Source organism: Coregonus clupeaformis, chromosome 28, assembly GCF_020615455.1.
Source record: "Coregonus clupeaformis isolate EN_2021a chromosome 28, ASM2061545v1, whole genome shotgun sequence".
NCBI lineage: Eukaryota > Metazoa > Chordata > Actinopteri > Salmoniformes > Salmonidae > Coregonus > Coregonus clupeaformis.
Window position 1 is genome coordinate 25,819,045 of NC_059219.1, and position 17,500 is coordinate 25,836,544.

General features: G+C 51.1%; 1 protein-coding gene across 1 annotated transcript in view; it reads right to left on the reverse strand.

The window, feature by feature from the left end:
- arhgef39 (Rho guanine nucleotide exchange factor (GEF) 39) overlaps positions 1-17,500 on the reverse strand; it is a 121,003-nt gene that overhangs the window by 9,428 nt on the left and 94,075 nt on the right. The window lies entirely within an intron of this gene.

Consider the following 17,500-nt stretch of genomic DNA (forward strand, 5'->3'; position numbering starts at 1 on the left):
GACTGAGGTGGATGGAGTGAGTCAGGGTGGTAGACAGAGGAGTGACTAGACTGAGGTGGATGGAGCGAGTCGGGTGGTAGACAGAGGAGTGACTAGACTGAGGTGGATGGAGTGAGTCGGGTGCTAGACAGAGGAGTGACTAGACTGAGGTGGATGGAGTGAGTCGGGTGCTAGACAGAGGAGTGACTAGACTGAGGTGGATGGAGTGAGTCGGGTGCTAGACAGAGGAGTGACTAGACTGAGGTGGATGGAGTGAGCCAGGATGGTAAGAGGACAGAGGAGTGACTAGACTGAGGTGGATGGAGTGAGTCAGGGTGGTAAGAGGACAGAGGAGTGACTAGACTGAGGTGGATGGAGTGAGTCAGGGTGGAAGACAGAGGAGTGACTAGACTGAGGTGGATGGAGTGAGTCAGGGTGGAAGACAGAAGAGTGACTAGACTGAGGTGGATGGAGTGAGTCAGGGTGGTAGACAGAGGAGTGACTAGACTGAGGTGGATGGAGTGAGTCAGGGTGGTAGACAGAGGAGTGACTAGACTGAGGTGGATGGAGTGAGTCAGGGTGGTAAGAGGACAGAGGAGTGACTAGACTGAGGTGGATGGAGTGAGTCAGGGTGGTAGACAGAGGAGTGACTAGACTGAGGTGGATGGAGTGAGTCAGGGTGGTAGACAGAGGAGTGACTAGACTGAGGTGGATGGAGTGAGTCAGGGTGGTAGACAGAGGAGTGACTAGACTGAGGTGGATGGAGTGAGTCAGGGTGGTAAGAGGACAGAGGAGTGACTAGACTGAGGTGGATGGAGTGAGTCAGGGTGGTAGACAGAGGAGTGACTAGACTGAGGTGGATGGAGTGAGTCAGGGTGGTAAGAGGACAGAGGAGTGACTAGACTGAGGTGGATGGAGTGAGTCAGGGTGGTAAGAGGACAGAGGAGTGACTAGACTGAGGTGGATGGAGTGAGTCAGGGTGGTAAGAGGACAGAGGAGTGACTAGACTGAGGTGGATGGAGTGAGTCAGGGTGGTAGACAGAGGAGTGACTAGACTGAGGTGGATGGAGTGAGTCAGGGTGGTAAGAGGACAGAGGAGTGACTAGACTGAGGTGGATGGAGTGAGTCGGGTGCTAGACAGAGGAGTGACTAGATTGAGGTGGATGGAGTGAGTCGGGTGCTAGACAGAGGAGTGACTAGACTGAGGTGGATGGAGTGAGTCGGGTGCTAGACAGAGGAGTGACTAGACTGAGGTGGATGGAGTGAGCCAGGATGGTAAGAGGACAGAGGAGTGACTAGACTCAGGTGGATGGAGTGAGTCAGGGTGGTAAGAGGACAGAGGAGTGACTAGACTGAGGTGGATGGAGTGAGCCAGGGTGGTAAGAGGACAGAGGAGTGACTAGACTGAGGTGGATGGAGTGAGTCAGGGTGGTAGACAGAGGAGTGACTAGACTGAGGTGGATGGAGTGAGTCAGGGTGGTAAGAGGACAGAGGAGTGACTAGACTGAGGTGGATGGAGTGAGTCAGGGTGGTAAGAGGACAGAGGAGTGACTAGACTGAGGTGGATGGAGTGAGTCAGGGTGGTAAGAGGACAGAGGAGTGACTAGACTGAGGTGGATGGAGTGAGTCAGGGTGGTAAGAGGACAGAGGAGTGACTAGACTGAGGTGGATGGAGTGAGTCAGGGTGGTAGACAGAGGAGTGACTAGACTGAGGTGGATGGAGTGAGTCGGGTGGTAGACAGAGGAGTGACTAGACTGAGGTGGATGGAGTGAGTCGGGTGCTAGACAGAGGAGTGACTAGACTGAGGTGGATGGAGTGAGTCGGGTGGTAGACAGAGGAGTGACTAGACTGAGGTGGATGGAGTGAGTCGGGTGCTAGACAGAGGAGTGACTAGACTGAGGTGGATGGAGTGAGTCGGGTGCTAGACAGAGGAGTGACTAGACTGAGGTGGATGGAGTGAGTCGGGTGGTAGACAGAGGAGTGACTAGACTGAGGTGGATGGAGTGAGTCGGGTGCTAGACAGAGGAGTGACTAGACTGAGGTGGATGGAGTGAGTCGGGTGGTAGACAGAGGAGTGACTAGACTGAGGTGGATGGAGTGAGTCGGGTGCTAGACAGAGGAGTGACTAGACTGAGGTGGATGGAGTGAGTCGGGTGGTAGACAGAGGAGTGACTAGACTGAGGTGGATGGAGTGAGTCGGGTGCTAGACAGAGGAGTGACTAGACTGAGGTGGATGGAGTGAGCCAGGATGGTAAGAGGACAGAGGAGTGACTAGACTGAGGTGGATGGAGTGAGTCAGGGTGGTAAGAGGACAGAGGAGTGACTAGACTGAGGTGGATGGAGTGAGTCAGGGTGGTAAGAGGACAGAGGAGTGACTAGACTGAGGTGGATGGAGTGAGTCGGGGTGGTAAGAGGACAGAGGAGTGACTAGACTGAGGTGGATGGAGTGAGCCAGGGTGGTAAGAGGACAGAGGAGTGACTAGACTGAGGTGGATGGAGTGAGTCAGGGTGGTAGACAGAGGAGTGACTAGACTGAGGTGGATGGAGTGAGTCAGGGTGGTAAGAGGACAGAGGAGTGACTAGACTGAGGTGGATGGAGTGAGTCAGGGTGGTAAGAGGACAGAGGAGTGACTAGACTGAGGTGGATGGAGTGAGTCAGGGTGGTAAGAGGACAGAGGAGTGACTAGACTGAGGTGGATGGAGTGAGTCAGGGGTGGTAAGAGGACAGAGGAGTGACTAGACTGAGGTGGATGGAGTGAGTCAGGGTGGTAGACAGAGGAGTGACTAGACTGAGGTGGATGGAGTGAGTCGGGTGGTAGACAGAGGAGTGACTAGACTGAGGTGGATGGAGTGAGTCGGGTGCTAGACAGAGGAGTGACTAGACTGAGGTGGATGGAGTGAGTCGGGTGGTAGACAGAGGAGTGACTAGACTGAGGTGGATGGAGTGAGTCGGGTGCTAGACAGAGGAGTGACTAGACTGAGGTGGATGGAGTGAGTCGGGTGCTAGACAGAGGAGTGACTAGACTGAGGTGGATGGAGTGAGTCGGGTGGTAGACAGAGGAGTGACTAGACTGAGGTGGATGGAGTGAGTCGGGTGCTAGACAGAGGAGCGACTAGACTGAGGTGGATGGAGTGAGTCGGGTGGTAGACAGAGGAGTGACTAGACTGAGTTGGATGGAGTGAGTCGGGTGCTAGACAGAGGAGTGACTAGACTGAGGTGGATGGAGTGAGTCGGGTGGTAGACAGAGGAGTGACTAGACTGAGGTGGATGGAGTGAGTCGGGTGCTAAACAGAGGAGTGACTAGACTGAGGTGGATGGAGTGAGCCAGGATGGTAAGAGGACAGAGGAGTGACTAGACTGAGGTGGATGGAGTGAGTCAGGGTGGTAAGAGGACAGAGGAGTGACTAGACTGAGGTGGATGGAGTGAGTCAGGGTGGTAAGAGGACAGAGGAGTGACTAGACTGAGGTGGATGGAGTGAGTCAGGGTGGTAAGAGGACAGAGGAGTGACTAGACTGAGGTGGATGGAGTGAGTCAGGGTGGTAGACAGAGGAGTGACTAGACTGAGGTGGATGGAGTGAGTCAGGGTGGTAAGAGGACAGAGGAGTGACTAGACTGAGGTGGATGGAGTGAGTCGGGGTGGTAAGAGGACAGAGGAGTGACTAGACTGAGGTGGATGGAGTGAGTCAGGGTGGTAGACAGAGGAGTGACTAGACTGAGGTGGATGGAGTGAGTCGGGTGCTAGACAGAGGAGTGACTAGACTGAGGTGGATGGAGTGAGTCGGGTGCTAGACAGAGGAGTGACTAGACTGAGGTGGATGGAGTGAGTCGGGTGCTAGACAGAGGAGTGACTAGACTGAGGTGGATGGAGTGAGCCAGGATGGTAAGAGGACAGAGGAGTGACTAGACTGAGGTGGATGGAGTGAGTCAGGGTGGTAAGAGGACAGAGGAGTGACTAGACTGAGGTGGATGGAGTGAGTCAGGGTGGTAAGAGGACAGAGGAGTGACTAGACTGAGGTGGATGGAGTGAGTCAGGGTGGTAAGAGGACAGAGGAGTGACTAGACTGAGGTGGATGGAGTGAGTCAGGGTGGTAAGAGGACAAAGGAGTGACTAGACTGAGGTGGATGGAGTGAGTCAGGGTGGTAGACAGAGGAGTGACTAGACTGAGGTGGATGGAGTGAGTCGGGTGCTAGACAGAGGAGTGACTAGACTGAGGTGGATGGAGTGAGTCGGGTGCTAGACAGAGGAGTGACTAGACTGAGGTGGATGGAGTGAGTCGGGTGCTAGACAGAGGAGTGACTAGACTGAGGTGGATGGAGTGAGCCAGGATGGTAAGAGGACAGAGGAGTGACTAGACTGAGGTGGATGGAGTGAGTCAGGGTGGTAAGAGGACAGAGGAGTGACTAGACTGAGGTGGATGGAGTGAGTCAGGGTGGTAAGAGGACAGAGGAGTGACTAGACTGAGGTGGATGGAGTGAGTCAGGGTGGTAAGAGGACAGAGGAGTGACTAGACTGAGGTGGATGGAGTGAGTCAGGGTGGTAAGAGGACAAAGGAGTGACTAGACTGAGGTGGATGGAGTGAGTCAGGGTGGTAGACAGAGGAGTGACTAGACTGAGGTGGATGGAGTGAGTCGGGTGGTAGACAGAGGAGTGACTAGACTGAGGTGGATGGAGTGAGTCGGGTGCTAGACAGAGGAGTGACTAGACTGAGGTGGATGGAGTGAGTCGGGTGCTAGACAGAGGAGTGACTAGACTGAGGTGGATGGAGTGAGTCGGGTGCTAGACAGAGGAGTGACTAGACTGAGGTGGATGGAGTGAGTCGGGTGCTAGACAGAGGAGTGACTAGACTGAGGTGGATGGAGTGAGCCAGGATGGTAAGAGGACAGAGGAGTGACTAGACTGAGGTGGATGGAGTGAGTCAGGGTGGTAGACAGAGGAGTGACTAGACTGAGGTGGATGGAGTGAGTCAGGGTGGTAAGAGGACAGAGGAGTGACTAGACTGAGGTGGATGGAGTGAGTCAGGGTGGTAAGAGGACAGAGGAGTGACTAGACTGAGGTGGATGGAGTGAGTCAGGGTGGTAAGAGGACAGAGGAGTGACTAGACTGAGGTGGATGGAGTGAGTCAGGGTGGTAAGAGGACAGAGGAGTGACTAGACTGAGGTGGATGGAGTGAATCAGGGTGGTAAGAGGACAGAGGAGTGACTAGACTGAGGTGGATGGAGTGAGCCAGGGTGGTAAGAGGACAGAGGAGTGACTAGACTGAGGTGGATGGAGTGAGCCAGGGTGGTAAGAGGACAGAGGAGTGACTAGACTGAGGTGGATGGAGTGAGTCAGGGTGGTAAGAGGACAGAGGAGTGACTAGACTGAGGTGGATGGAGTGAGCCAGGGTGGTAAGAGGACAGAGGAGTGACTAGACTGAGGTGGATGGAGTGAGTCAGGGTGGTAAGAGGACAGAGGAGTGACTAGACTGGTAGACTGGCAGGGTGGTAGAGTTGTCTGATCTTTACCCAATAAATGTCACCCTAACCTCCAGTCAGTCCTCTGTCTCCCAGACTGCAGCCCATGTCTCATCTTTCCCTGTCTGTCTCTCAGTCGGTCTGTCTGTCTGTCTGGCACTGTGTGTGACTGTGTGACCGTCAAAGGAGGGCTGGGGTTCCTCCAGCTTCCTCTGCAGCCTTTCTCAATCAATGACTGGAAGTCTAGAAATTGTACACATTTCAGACAGCATAATGTATCCTTGTATTGGGATGTTATATTACAGTAAGGTACATAAAGTCTCCTTTATTCAAAGAGTTGTTGCAATGACACAGCCTGAACACTAGATGGCAGGGCAGGCCCAGTTGAGAAACCACCACTAACGTGTCAGACAGTAACACATTACTGTGAGAGTTATCTGATCGTTGTCCACCTCTGACTACATGGATATGGTATCTCTGTATACGAGGCTATGGGAGGAAAGAGAGGAGGACAAAAGACCTGTTGAGTTGATGAAAGATGGACACTGCAGTGATTTGTAACGTTTGAGGTTGAACCGGTAGCGTCGGGTCAGCAACTCCAACAGAGAAATACACATCAACGGACACAAGCACAGTGAGACTGAAATGTTGGTGATGCATGTTTTCATTTCCCATTCGTTTTCTGCTCTCCGTATTTTCCCCAGGATATATTACCAGTCTTCACCCTCTGAATCAACAGTCGTTATCGCCCTGAATCAACACCGGTCATTATCGTCCTGAATCAACACCAGTCATTATCGTCCTGAATCAACACCATCATCGTCCTGAATCAAGTCATTATCATCCTGAATCAACAACAGTCATTTTCATCCTGAATCAACAACCGTAATTATCATCCTGAATAACAACAGTCATTATTGTCCTGAATCAACAACCGTCATTATCATCCTGAATAACAACAGTCATCATCGTCCTGAATCAAGTCATTATCATCCTGAATCAACAACAGCCATTAACATCCTGAATCAACAACAGTCATTATCCTTTGAATAATTGAATCATACAATCTGAATAACAACAAGTCATTATCCTCTGAATAATCGAGTCACAATCTGAATAACAACAGTCATTATCGCGAAGGCCACCAAACGACAGCCCAGCTGAGCCTATCCAACCCCACCAACAGACAGCCCAGCTGAGCCTATCCAACCCCACCAACAGACAGTCCAGCTGAGCCTATCCAACCCCACCAACAGACAGCCCAGCTGAGCCTATCCAACCCCATCAACAGACAGCCCAGCTGAGCCTATCCAACCCCACCAACAGACAGCCCAGCTGAGCCTATCCAACCCCACCAACAGACAGCCCAGCTGAGCCTATCCAACCCCACCAACAGACAGCCCAGCTGAGCCTATCCAACCCCACCAACAGACAGCCCAGCTGAGCCTATCCAACCCCAGACAGCCCAGCTGAGCCTATCCAACCCCACCAACAGACAGCCCAGCTGAGCCTATCCAACCCCACCACCAGACAGCCCAGCTGAGCCTATCCAACCCCACCAACAGACAGCCCAGCTGAGCCTATCCAACCCCACCAACAGACAGCCCAGCTGAGCCTATCCAACCCCACCAACAGACAGCCCAGCTGAGCCTATCCAACCCCACCAACAGACAGCCCAGCTGAGCCTATCCAACCCCAGACAGCCCAGCTGACCCTATCCAACCCCACCAACAGACAGCCCAGCTGAGCCTATCCAACCCCACCAACAGACAGCCCAGCTGAGCCTATCCAACCCCACCAACAGACAGCCCAGCTGAGCCTATCCAACCCCACCAACAGACAGCCCAGCTGAGCCTATCCAACCCCACCAACAGACAGCCCAGCTGAGCCTATCCAACCCCACCAACAGACAGCCCAGCTGAGCCTATCCAACCCCACCAACAGACAGCCCAGCTGAGCCTATCCAACCCCACCAACAGACAGCCCAGCTGAGCCTATCCAACCCCATCAACAGACAGCCCAGCTGAGCCTATCCAACCCCACCAACAGACAGCCCAGCTGAGCCTATCCAACCCCACCAACAGACAGCCCAGCTGAGCCTATCCAACCCCACCACCAGACAGCCCAGCTGAGCCTATCCAACCCCACCAACAGACAGCCCAGCTGAGCCTATCCAACCCCACCAGCAGACAGCCCAGCTGAGCCTATCCAACCCCAGACAGCCCAGCTGAGCCTATCCAACCCCACCAACAGACAGCCCAGCTGAGCCTATCCAACCCCACCACCAGACAGCCCAGCTGAGCCTATCCAACCCCACCAACAGACAGCCCAGCTGAGCCTATCCAACCCCACCAGACAGCCCAGCTGAGCCTATCCAACCCCACCAGACAGCCCAGCTGAGCCTATCCAACCCCACCAACAGACAGCCCAGCTGAGCCTATCCAACCCCACCAACAGACAGCCCAGCTGAGCCTATCCAACCCCACCAACAGACAGCCCAGCTGAGCCTATCCAACCCCACCAACAGACAGCCCAGCTGAGCCTATCCAACCCCACCCCAGACAGCCCAGCTGAGCCTATCCAACCCCACCAACAGACAGCCCAGCTGAGCCTATCCAACCCCAGACAGCCCAGCTGAGCCTATCCAACCCCACCAACAGACAGCCCAGCTGAGCCTATCCAACCCCACCAACAGACAGCCCAGCTGAGCCTATCCAACCCCACCCCAGACAGCCCAGCTGAGCCTATCCAACCCCACCAACAGACAGCCCAGCTGAGCCTATCCAACCCCAGACAGCCCAGCTGAGCCTATCCAACCCCACCAACAGACAGCCCAGCTGAGCCTATCCAACCCCACCACCAGACAGCCCAGCTGAGCCTATCCAACCCCACCAACAGACAGCCCAGCTGAGCCTATCCAACCCCACCAACAGACAGCCCAGCTGAGCCTATCCAACCCCACCAACAGACAGCCCAGCTGAGCCTATCCAACCCCACCAACAGACAGCCCAGCTGAGCCTATCCAACCCCACCACCAGACAGCCCAGCTGAGCCTATCCAACCCCACCAACAGACAGCCCAGCTGAGCCTATCCAACCCCACCCCAGACAGCCCAGCTGAGCCTATCCAACCCCACCAGACAGCCCAGCTGAGCCTATCCAACCCCACCAACAGACAGCCCAGCTGAGCCTATCCAACCCCACCAACAGACAGCCCAGCTGAGCCTATCCAACCCCAGACAGCCCAGCTGAGCCTATCCAACCCCAGACAGCCCAGCTGAGCCTATCCAACCCCAACAGACAGCCCAGCTGAGCCTATCCAACCCCACCAACAGACAGCCCAGCTGAGCCTATCCAACCCCAGACAGCCCAGCTGAGCCTATCCAACCCCACCAACAGACAGCCCAGCTGAGCCTATCCAACCCCACCAACAGACAGCCCAGCTGAGCCTATCCAAACCCAGACAGCCCAGCTGAGCCTATCCAACCCCACCAACAGACAGCCCAGCTGAGCCTATCCAACCCCACCAACAGACAGCCCAGCTGAGCCTATCCAACCCCACCAACAGACAGCCCAGCTGAGCCTATCCAACCCCAGACAGCCCAGCTGAGCCTATCCAACCCCACCAACAGACAGCCCAGCTGAGCCTATCCAACCCCAACAGACAGCCCAGCTGAGCCTATCCAACCCCACCACCAGACAGCCCAGCTGAGCCTATCCAACCCCACCAACAGACAGCCCAGCTGAGCCTATCCAACCCCACCACCAGACAGCCCAGCTGAGCCTATCCAACCCCAGACAGCCCAGCTGAGCCTATCCAACCCCACCAACAGACAGCCCAGCTGAGCCTATCCAACCCCACCAACAGACAGCCCAGCTGAGCCTATCCAACCCCACCACCAGACAGCCCAGTCTAATACACCATTCAGACAGGACCCCATTAGAGAAGATCAGCATTAGGCAGTCAACATATTAAATGACCTTTACCATTTACCTGCAGGCTTCAGGCTTTAGTCTGTGGACCAAATGGTACTCTCTATATAGTGCACCCCCCAAAGGGGGGCCCGGTCAAAAGTAGTGTCACTATATTTTAGAATAGGGTGTCATTTGGGACGGACTGCTGTCCACAGAAAATAAAACTACCAGGGTTAGCACTCAGTGATCACATGTTGATCATTTCCCACATCTGTTGTTTGGTCAGAGTTTATATGGTGGTTCTAAGGAGTGTGTGTGTGTGTTTAGGGCTCCCGAGTGGCGCAGCATCTCAGTGCTTGAGGCGTCACTACAGACCCCCCTGGTTCGATTCCAGGCTGTATCACAACCGGCCCGTGATTGGGAGTCCAATAGGGCGGCGCACAATTGGCCCAGCGTCGTCCGGGTTTGGCCGATGTAGGCCGTCATTGTAAATAAGAATTTGTTCTTAACTGACTTGTCTAGTTAAATGAAGGTACCTTTTTTTTTTTTTTACAAAAATGATAGAAAATAATAAAATACAAAGGTTAAAAAAATGTGTGGGTGTGAGAAAGAGAGTTTACATGGTGTCTAAGGAGAGAGAGGTCTATATATCTGGTATTAGATAGTGATAGTTTACATGGTGTCTAAGGAGAGAGAGAGGTCTATATATCTGGTATTAGATAGTGATAGTTTACATGGTGTCTAAGGAGAGAGAGAGAGGTCTATATATCTGGTATTAGATAGTGATAGTTTACATGGTGTCTAAGAGAGAGAGAGAGGTCTATATATCTGGTATTAGATAGTGATAGTTTACATGGTGTCTAAGGAGAGAGAGAGGTCTATATATCTGGTATTAGATAGTGATAGTTTACATGGTGTCTAAGGAGAGAGAGAGGTCTATATATCTGGTATTAGATAGTGATAGTTTACATGGTGTCTAAGGAGAGAGAGAGGTCTATATATCTGGTATTAGATAGTGATAGTTTACATGGTGTCTAAGGAGAGAGAGAGGTCTATATCTCTGGTATTAGATAGTGATAGTTTACATGGTGTCTAAGGAGAGAGAGAGGTCTATATCTCTGGTATTAGATAGTGATAGTTTACATGGTGTCTAAGGAGAGAGAGAGGTCTATATCTCTGGTATTAGATAGTGATAGTTTACATGGTGTCTAAGGAGAGAGAGAGGTCTATATCTCTGGTATTAGATAGTGATAGTTTACATGGTGTCTAAGGAGAGAGAGAGGTCTATATATCTGGTATTAGATAGTGATAGTTTACATGGTGTCTAAGGAGAGAGAGAGGTCTATATCTCTGGTATTAGATAGTGATAGTTTACATGGTGTCTAAGGAGAGAGAGAGGTCTATATCTCTGGTATTAGATAGTGATAGTTTACATGGTGTCTAAGGAGAGAGAGGTCTATATCTCTGGTATTAGATAGTGATAGTTTACATGGTGTCTAAGGAGAGAGAGAGGTCTATATCTCTGGTATTAGATAGTGATAGTTTACATGGTGTCTAAGGAGAGAGAGAGGTCTATATCTCTGGTATTAGATAGTGATAGTTTACATGGTGTCTAAGGAGAGAGAGAGGTCTATATCTCTGGTATTAGATAGTGATAGTTTACATGGTGTCTAAGGAGAGAGAGAGGTCTATATATCTGTTATTAGATAGTGATAGTTTACATGTAGTGTGTGTGTGTGTGTGTGTGTGTGTGTGTGTGTGTGTGTGTGTGTGTGTGTGTGTATCCGTGTGTGTGTCTCTCTCATTATATATTCAATTGCTTAAGATTTCAAATGTACCATCATCAAAAGTATTATCTAATTACAGAGTTCAGTGAACAGGTCTTCACCTCTCCCTCTCCTCCACTCTCTCCCTCCCTCCCGCTCCTCTCCTCCACTCCCTCCCTCCACTCCCTCCATCCCTATCCTCCACTCTCCCTCCACTCTCTCCCTCCCGCTCCTCTCCTCCACTCCCTCCCTCCCTCTCCTCCACCTCCCTCCCCTCCACCTCCCTCTCTCCACTCTCCCTCTCCTCCACTCTACACTCCCTCTCCTCTCCTCCACTCTCTCCCTCCCTCTCCTTCCATCTCCTCCACTCCCTACCACTTTCTCGTCTCTCTCCCTCTCCTCCACTCTCTCCCCCACTCTCTCCCACTTTCTCGTCTCTCTCCCTCTCCTCCACTCTCTCCCTCTCCCACTTTCTCGTCTCTCTCCCTCTCCTCCACTCCCTCCCTCCCTCTCCTCCCTCTCCTCCACTCTCTCCCCCACTCTCTCCCTCTCCCACTTTCTCGTCTCTCTCCCTCTCCTCCACTCCCTCCCTCTCCTCCACTCTCTCCCCCTCCCACTTTCTCGTCTCTCCCCGCTGCGCGTGATATTATGCTCCTCGCCGCCCGCCACTTGAGGCCCAACGTCTGAGCGTTGATTTATGCACAAATAGATTCCACTTCTATTGCTGCGTGGTAATTAGGGATTTGTCAGGAAATCTGACCCTCTTAGGTAGAAATGACTCTGTATGATAAGAACGTCAGAGCACGGAGAAGCACTTCTCCTCACAGAGCATCATTTAGTTCCATTATTTATACATCAGAGGGAATCTGTCACGGACGCAGAATAATATTCAAGTAGTGAGGGGAGAGTTAGTAGGGGGAAGGAGAGGAGAGGAGAGGCAGACAGGGAGAGGAGAGGAGAGGAGAGGCAGACAGGGAAAGGAGGAGAGGAGAGGCAGACAGGGAGAGGAGAGGAGAGGAGGAGAGGCAGACATGGAGAGGAGAGGAGAGGAGGAGAGGCAGACATGGAGAGGAGAGGGGAGGAGAGGCAGACATGGAGAGGAGAGGGGAGGAGAGGAGAGGCAGACATGGAGAGGAGAGGAGAGGAGAGGAGAGGAGAGGAGAGGAGAGGAGAGGAGAGGAGAGGAGAGGAGAGGAGAGGAGAGGAGAGAGGAGAGGGAGAGGAGAGGCAGACAGGGAGAGGAGAGGGGAGGCAGACAGGGAGAGGAGAGGAGAGGCAGACAGGGAGAGGAGAGGAGAGGCAGACAGGGAGAGGAGAGGAGAGGCTGACAGGGAGAGGAGAGGAGAGGAGAGGAGAGGAGAGGAGAGGAGAGGAGAGGAGAGGAGAGGAGAGGAGAGGAGAGGAGAGGAGAGGAGAGGAGAGAGAGAGGAGAGGAGAGAGGAGAGGAGAGGAGAGGAGAGGAGAGGAGAGGAGAGGAGAGGAGAGGAGAGGAGAGGAGAGGAGAGGAGAGGAGAGGAGAGGAGGCAGACAGGGAGAGGAGAGGAGAGGAGAGGAGGCAGACAGGGAGAGGAGAGGAGAGGAGAGGAGAGGAGAGGCAGACAGGGAAAGGGGAGGAGAGGAGGCAGACAGGGAGAGGAGAGGAGAGGAGAGGAGGCAGACAGGGAGAGGAGAGGAGAGGAGAGGAGAGGACAGGAGAGGAGGCAGACAGGGAGAGGAGAGGAGAGGGAGGAAGGAGTGTTCCCCAAACACGCATGAGAAAAACTAAACGGGAAGAGCTATTTTCATAAAAGCTTTTCCTTCTCCCCCCGACCCCAACCTTTGCATATAGATTGCCATGGCTTTTACCGCTGTCAAATTTCATTTGTGTTTCATTCCTCATGGCATGGTTGAGGAAGGGCTCAGGGACTGCTGACAGACCTGTTCCTACAGCACCAGGCCCAAATGGCACCCGATTCCCTATTGGCTCTGGTCCAAAGTAGTGCACTACATAGGGAACAGGGTGCCATTTGGGATGCAGACGTAGAGTAAGGGCCCGGCCAGGTCCAGGATCAATAATGTGTCGTTATGAGAAATTACCCATAATGCTATTGAGTATGCAGCGTTTCAGGCCTCCGCGGGATAACAAGCTAATGAAATGCCATTTGTGTCGTTAGACAACGCTGAGTGCTTAGTGGGCCGGTGGAGGAGAGGAGCGACAGACGTACGGGAGGGCCGGAGGAAAGAGAGGACTTGAGGAAGACGTATTTACTGGAGACAGAGACGGAGGAGTAGAAGAGATGGATCTACTCTGATGGAGAGAGAGGAGAACTTCTCCCACCATCCTGTCCGTCTGTCTGTCACACACCATCACATTAACATCACACAGACGGTGGAGAGATGTTGGAGAGATGTTGGAGAGATGTTGCAGAGATGTTGCAGAGATGTTGGAGAGATGTTGTAGAGATGTTGGAGAGATGTTGGAGAGATGTTGCAGTTAAAGAGCCCCTTAGTCTTTCATCCCTCCTTGAGGGGCAGCAGACAGACTGACGTACCAGGAGAGGGCGCTCTATTTAGTATATGGACTCTGGTCATAAGTACTGCACTACACAGGGAATAGACACCACCCTCGGTTCTCCCTACAGTACTTTGTTTATAAACTATTGAGAAGGGTGTGGAGAGGGGTGGAACCATGGAATTATATCTCCGGGTGGAACCAACCCTTTTTAATCCATCAGGTTTTGACCTCTGTACTGATGTAGTCTCCTGGGTCATGATGTCTCCTAGGTCATGATGTAGTCTCCTGGGTTGGGTCATGATGTAGTCTCCTGGGTCAGGTCATGATGTAGTCTCCTGGGCTGGGTCATGATGTAGTCTCCTGGGCCGGGTCATGATGTAGTCTCCTGGGCTGGGTCATGATGTAGTCTCCTGGGTCATGATGTAGTCTCCTGGGCTGGGTCATGATGTAGTCTCCTGGGTCATGATGTAGTCTCCTGGGCTGGGCCATGATGTAGTCTCCTGGGTCATGATGTAGTCTCCTGGGCTGGGCCACGATGTAGTCTCCTGGGCCGGGTCATGATGTAGTCTCCTGGGCCGGGTCATGATGTAGTCTCCTGGGTCATGATGTAGTCCCCTGGGTCGGGTCATGATGTAGTCTCCTGGGTCAGGTCATGATGTAGTCTCCTGGGTCATGATGTAGTCTCCTGTGCCGGGTCATGATGTAGTCTCCTGGGTCAGGTCATGATGTAGTCTCCCGGGTCATCATGTAGTCTCCTGTGCCGGGTCATGATGTAGTCTCCTGGGTCATGATGTAGTCTCCCGGGTCATCATGTAGTCTCCTGTGCCGGGTCATGATGTAGTCCCCTGGGTCATGATGTAGTCTCCTGGGTCATGATGTAGTCTCCTGGGTCGGGTCATGATGTAGTCTCCTGGGTCATGATGTAGTCTCCTGGGTCATGATGTAGTCTCCTGGGCCATGATGTAGTCTCCTGGGCCGGGTCATGATGTAGTCTCCTGGGTCAGGTCATGATGTAGTCCCCTGGGTCATGATGTAGTCTCCTGGGCCATGATATAGTCTCCTGGGTCGGGTCATGATGTAGTCTCCTGGGTCATGATGTAGTCTCCTGGGTCATGATGTAGTCTCCTGGGCCGGGTCATGATGTAGTCTCCTGGGCCGGGTCATGATGTAGTCTCCTGGGCCGGGTCATGATGTAGTCTCCTGGGTCATGATGTAGTCTCCTGGGCCGGGACATGATGTAGTCTCCTGGGTCATGATGTAGTCTCCTGGGCCGGGACATGATGTAGTCTCCTGGGCCGGGTCATGCCAATACATCTCTGAGACTGTCAATACTACTGACACTGTGACACTGAAAACTGTAGTGTCACTATAGCAACACACGGAACAGTAACAGTGGTAATGATGTAGTCACTATAGCAACACATGGTACAGTAACAGTGGTAATGATGAAGTCACTATAGCAACACACGGTACAGTAACAGTGATAATGATGTAGTCACTATAGCAACACACGGTACAGTAACAGTGGTAATGATGTAGTCACTATAGCAACACACGGTACAGTAACAGTGGTAATGATGAAGTCACTATAGCAACACACGGTACAGTAACAGTGGTAATGATGAAGTCACTATAGCAACACACGGTACAGTAACAGTGATAATGATGTAGTCACTATAGCAACACACGGTACAGTAACAGTGGTAATGATGTAGTCACTATAGCAACACACGGTACAGTAACAGTGGTAATGATGTAGTCACTATAGCAACACACGGTACAGTAACAGTGGTAATGATGAAGTCACTATAGCAACACACGGTACAGCAACAGTGGTAATGATGAAATCACTATAGCAACACACGGTACAGTAACAGTGGTAATGATGAAGTCACTATAGCAACACACGGTACAGTAACAGTGGTAATGATGAAGTCACTATAGCAACACACGGTACAGTAACAGTGGTAATGATGTAGTCACTATAGCAACACACAGTACAGTAACAGTGGTAATGATGAAGTCACTATAGCAACACACAGTACAGTAACAGTGGTAATGATGTAGTCACTATAGCAACACACGGTACAGTAACAGTGGTAATGATGAAGTCACTATAGCAACACACGGTACAGTAACGGTGGTAATGATGTAGTCACTATAGCAACACACGGTACAGTAACAGTGGTAATGATGAAGTCACTATAGCAACACACGGTACAGTAACAGTGGTAATGATGTAGTCACTATAGCAACACACGGTACAGTAACAGTGGTAATGATGTAGTCACTATAGCAACACACGGTACAGTAACAGCGGTAATGATGTAGTCACTATAGCAACACACGGTACAGTAACATGGGTAATGATGTAGTCACTATAGCAACACACGGTACAGTAACAGTGGTAATGATGTAGTCACTATAGCAACACACGGTACAGTAACAGTGGTAATGCTGTAGTCACTATAGCAACACACGGTACAGTAACTGGATACATAGACCATAATAAGCCATGATATAAAAGGCCAATGAGCCTTTGAACACCCTAAGCACTGATTATTCCACATGTCAGGTTTGTACCATAGAGAACATATTGCTTTGGGACATGAAGGCTTCTTGGAGCACAGCGCACCATGAAGCTAAATGAATATTGATAACGTGGAGGGCATTCAGAAACTAAAGACTCAGTCGTTGAATAAACTAAACGCTGTGGTTACAGGGCTCAGTGACGCGGAGACACTCATTGGTTTGAATGTTTCATGACAACCGAGATCGGCTACATCATTTAGACACAGTTTGAGAAACAGAGAGAGAGACAGATACAGAGATACAGAGAGAGAGACAGATACAGAGAGAGAGAGAGAGAGAGAGAGAGAAGAAAAAAGAGAGAAAAAAAAAAAAAAACATCCTCCGTGTACAACGTAAAACACCAAATAATGCATGCAGAGCAGAATTAGGCCAATACCCGCTAATTATCAAAATCCAGAAAAGAGCCAGTTAAATTCTATAACCACTTAAAAGGAAGCGATTCCCAAACCTTCCATAACAAAGCCATCACCTACAGAGAGATGAACTTGGAGAAGAGTCCCCTAAGTAAGCTTGTCCTGGGGCTCTGTTCACAAACACAAACAGACCCCACACAGCCCCAGGACAACAACAACAACAACACAACTAGACCCAACCAAATCATGAGAAAACAAAAAGATAATTACTTGACACATTGGAAAGAACAAACAAAAAAACAGAGCAAACTAGAATGCTATTTGGCCCTAAACAGAGAGTACACAGTGACAGAATACTTGACCACTGTGACTGACCCAAACTTAAGGAAAGCTTTGACTATGTACAGACTCAGTGAGCATAGCCTTGCTATTGAGAAAGGCCGCCGTAGGCAGACCTGGCTCTCAAGAGAAGACAGGCTATGTGCACACTGCCCACAAAATGAGGTGGAAACTGAGCTGCACTTCCTAACCTCCTGCCAAATGTATGACCATATTAGAGACACATATTTCCCTCAGATTACAGCGATCCACAAAGAATTCGAAAACAAACCCAATTTTGATAAACTCCCTTATCTACTGGGTGAAAAACCACAGTGTGCCATCACAGCTGCAATATTTGTGACCTGTTGCCACAAGAAAAGGGCAACCAGTGAAGAACAAACACCATTGTAAATACAACCCATATTTATGTTTAGTTATTTTCCCATTTGTACTTTAACTATTTGCACATTGTTACAACACTGTATATATACATAATATGACATTTGAAATGTCTTTATTCTTTTGAAACTTTCTGAGTGTAATGTTTACTGTTAATATTTATTGTTTATTTCACTTTTGTTTACTATCTACTTCACTTGCTTTGGCAATGTTAACATACGTTTC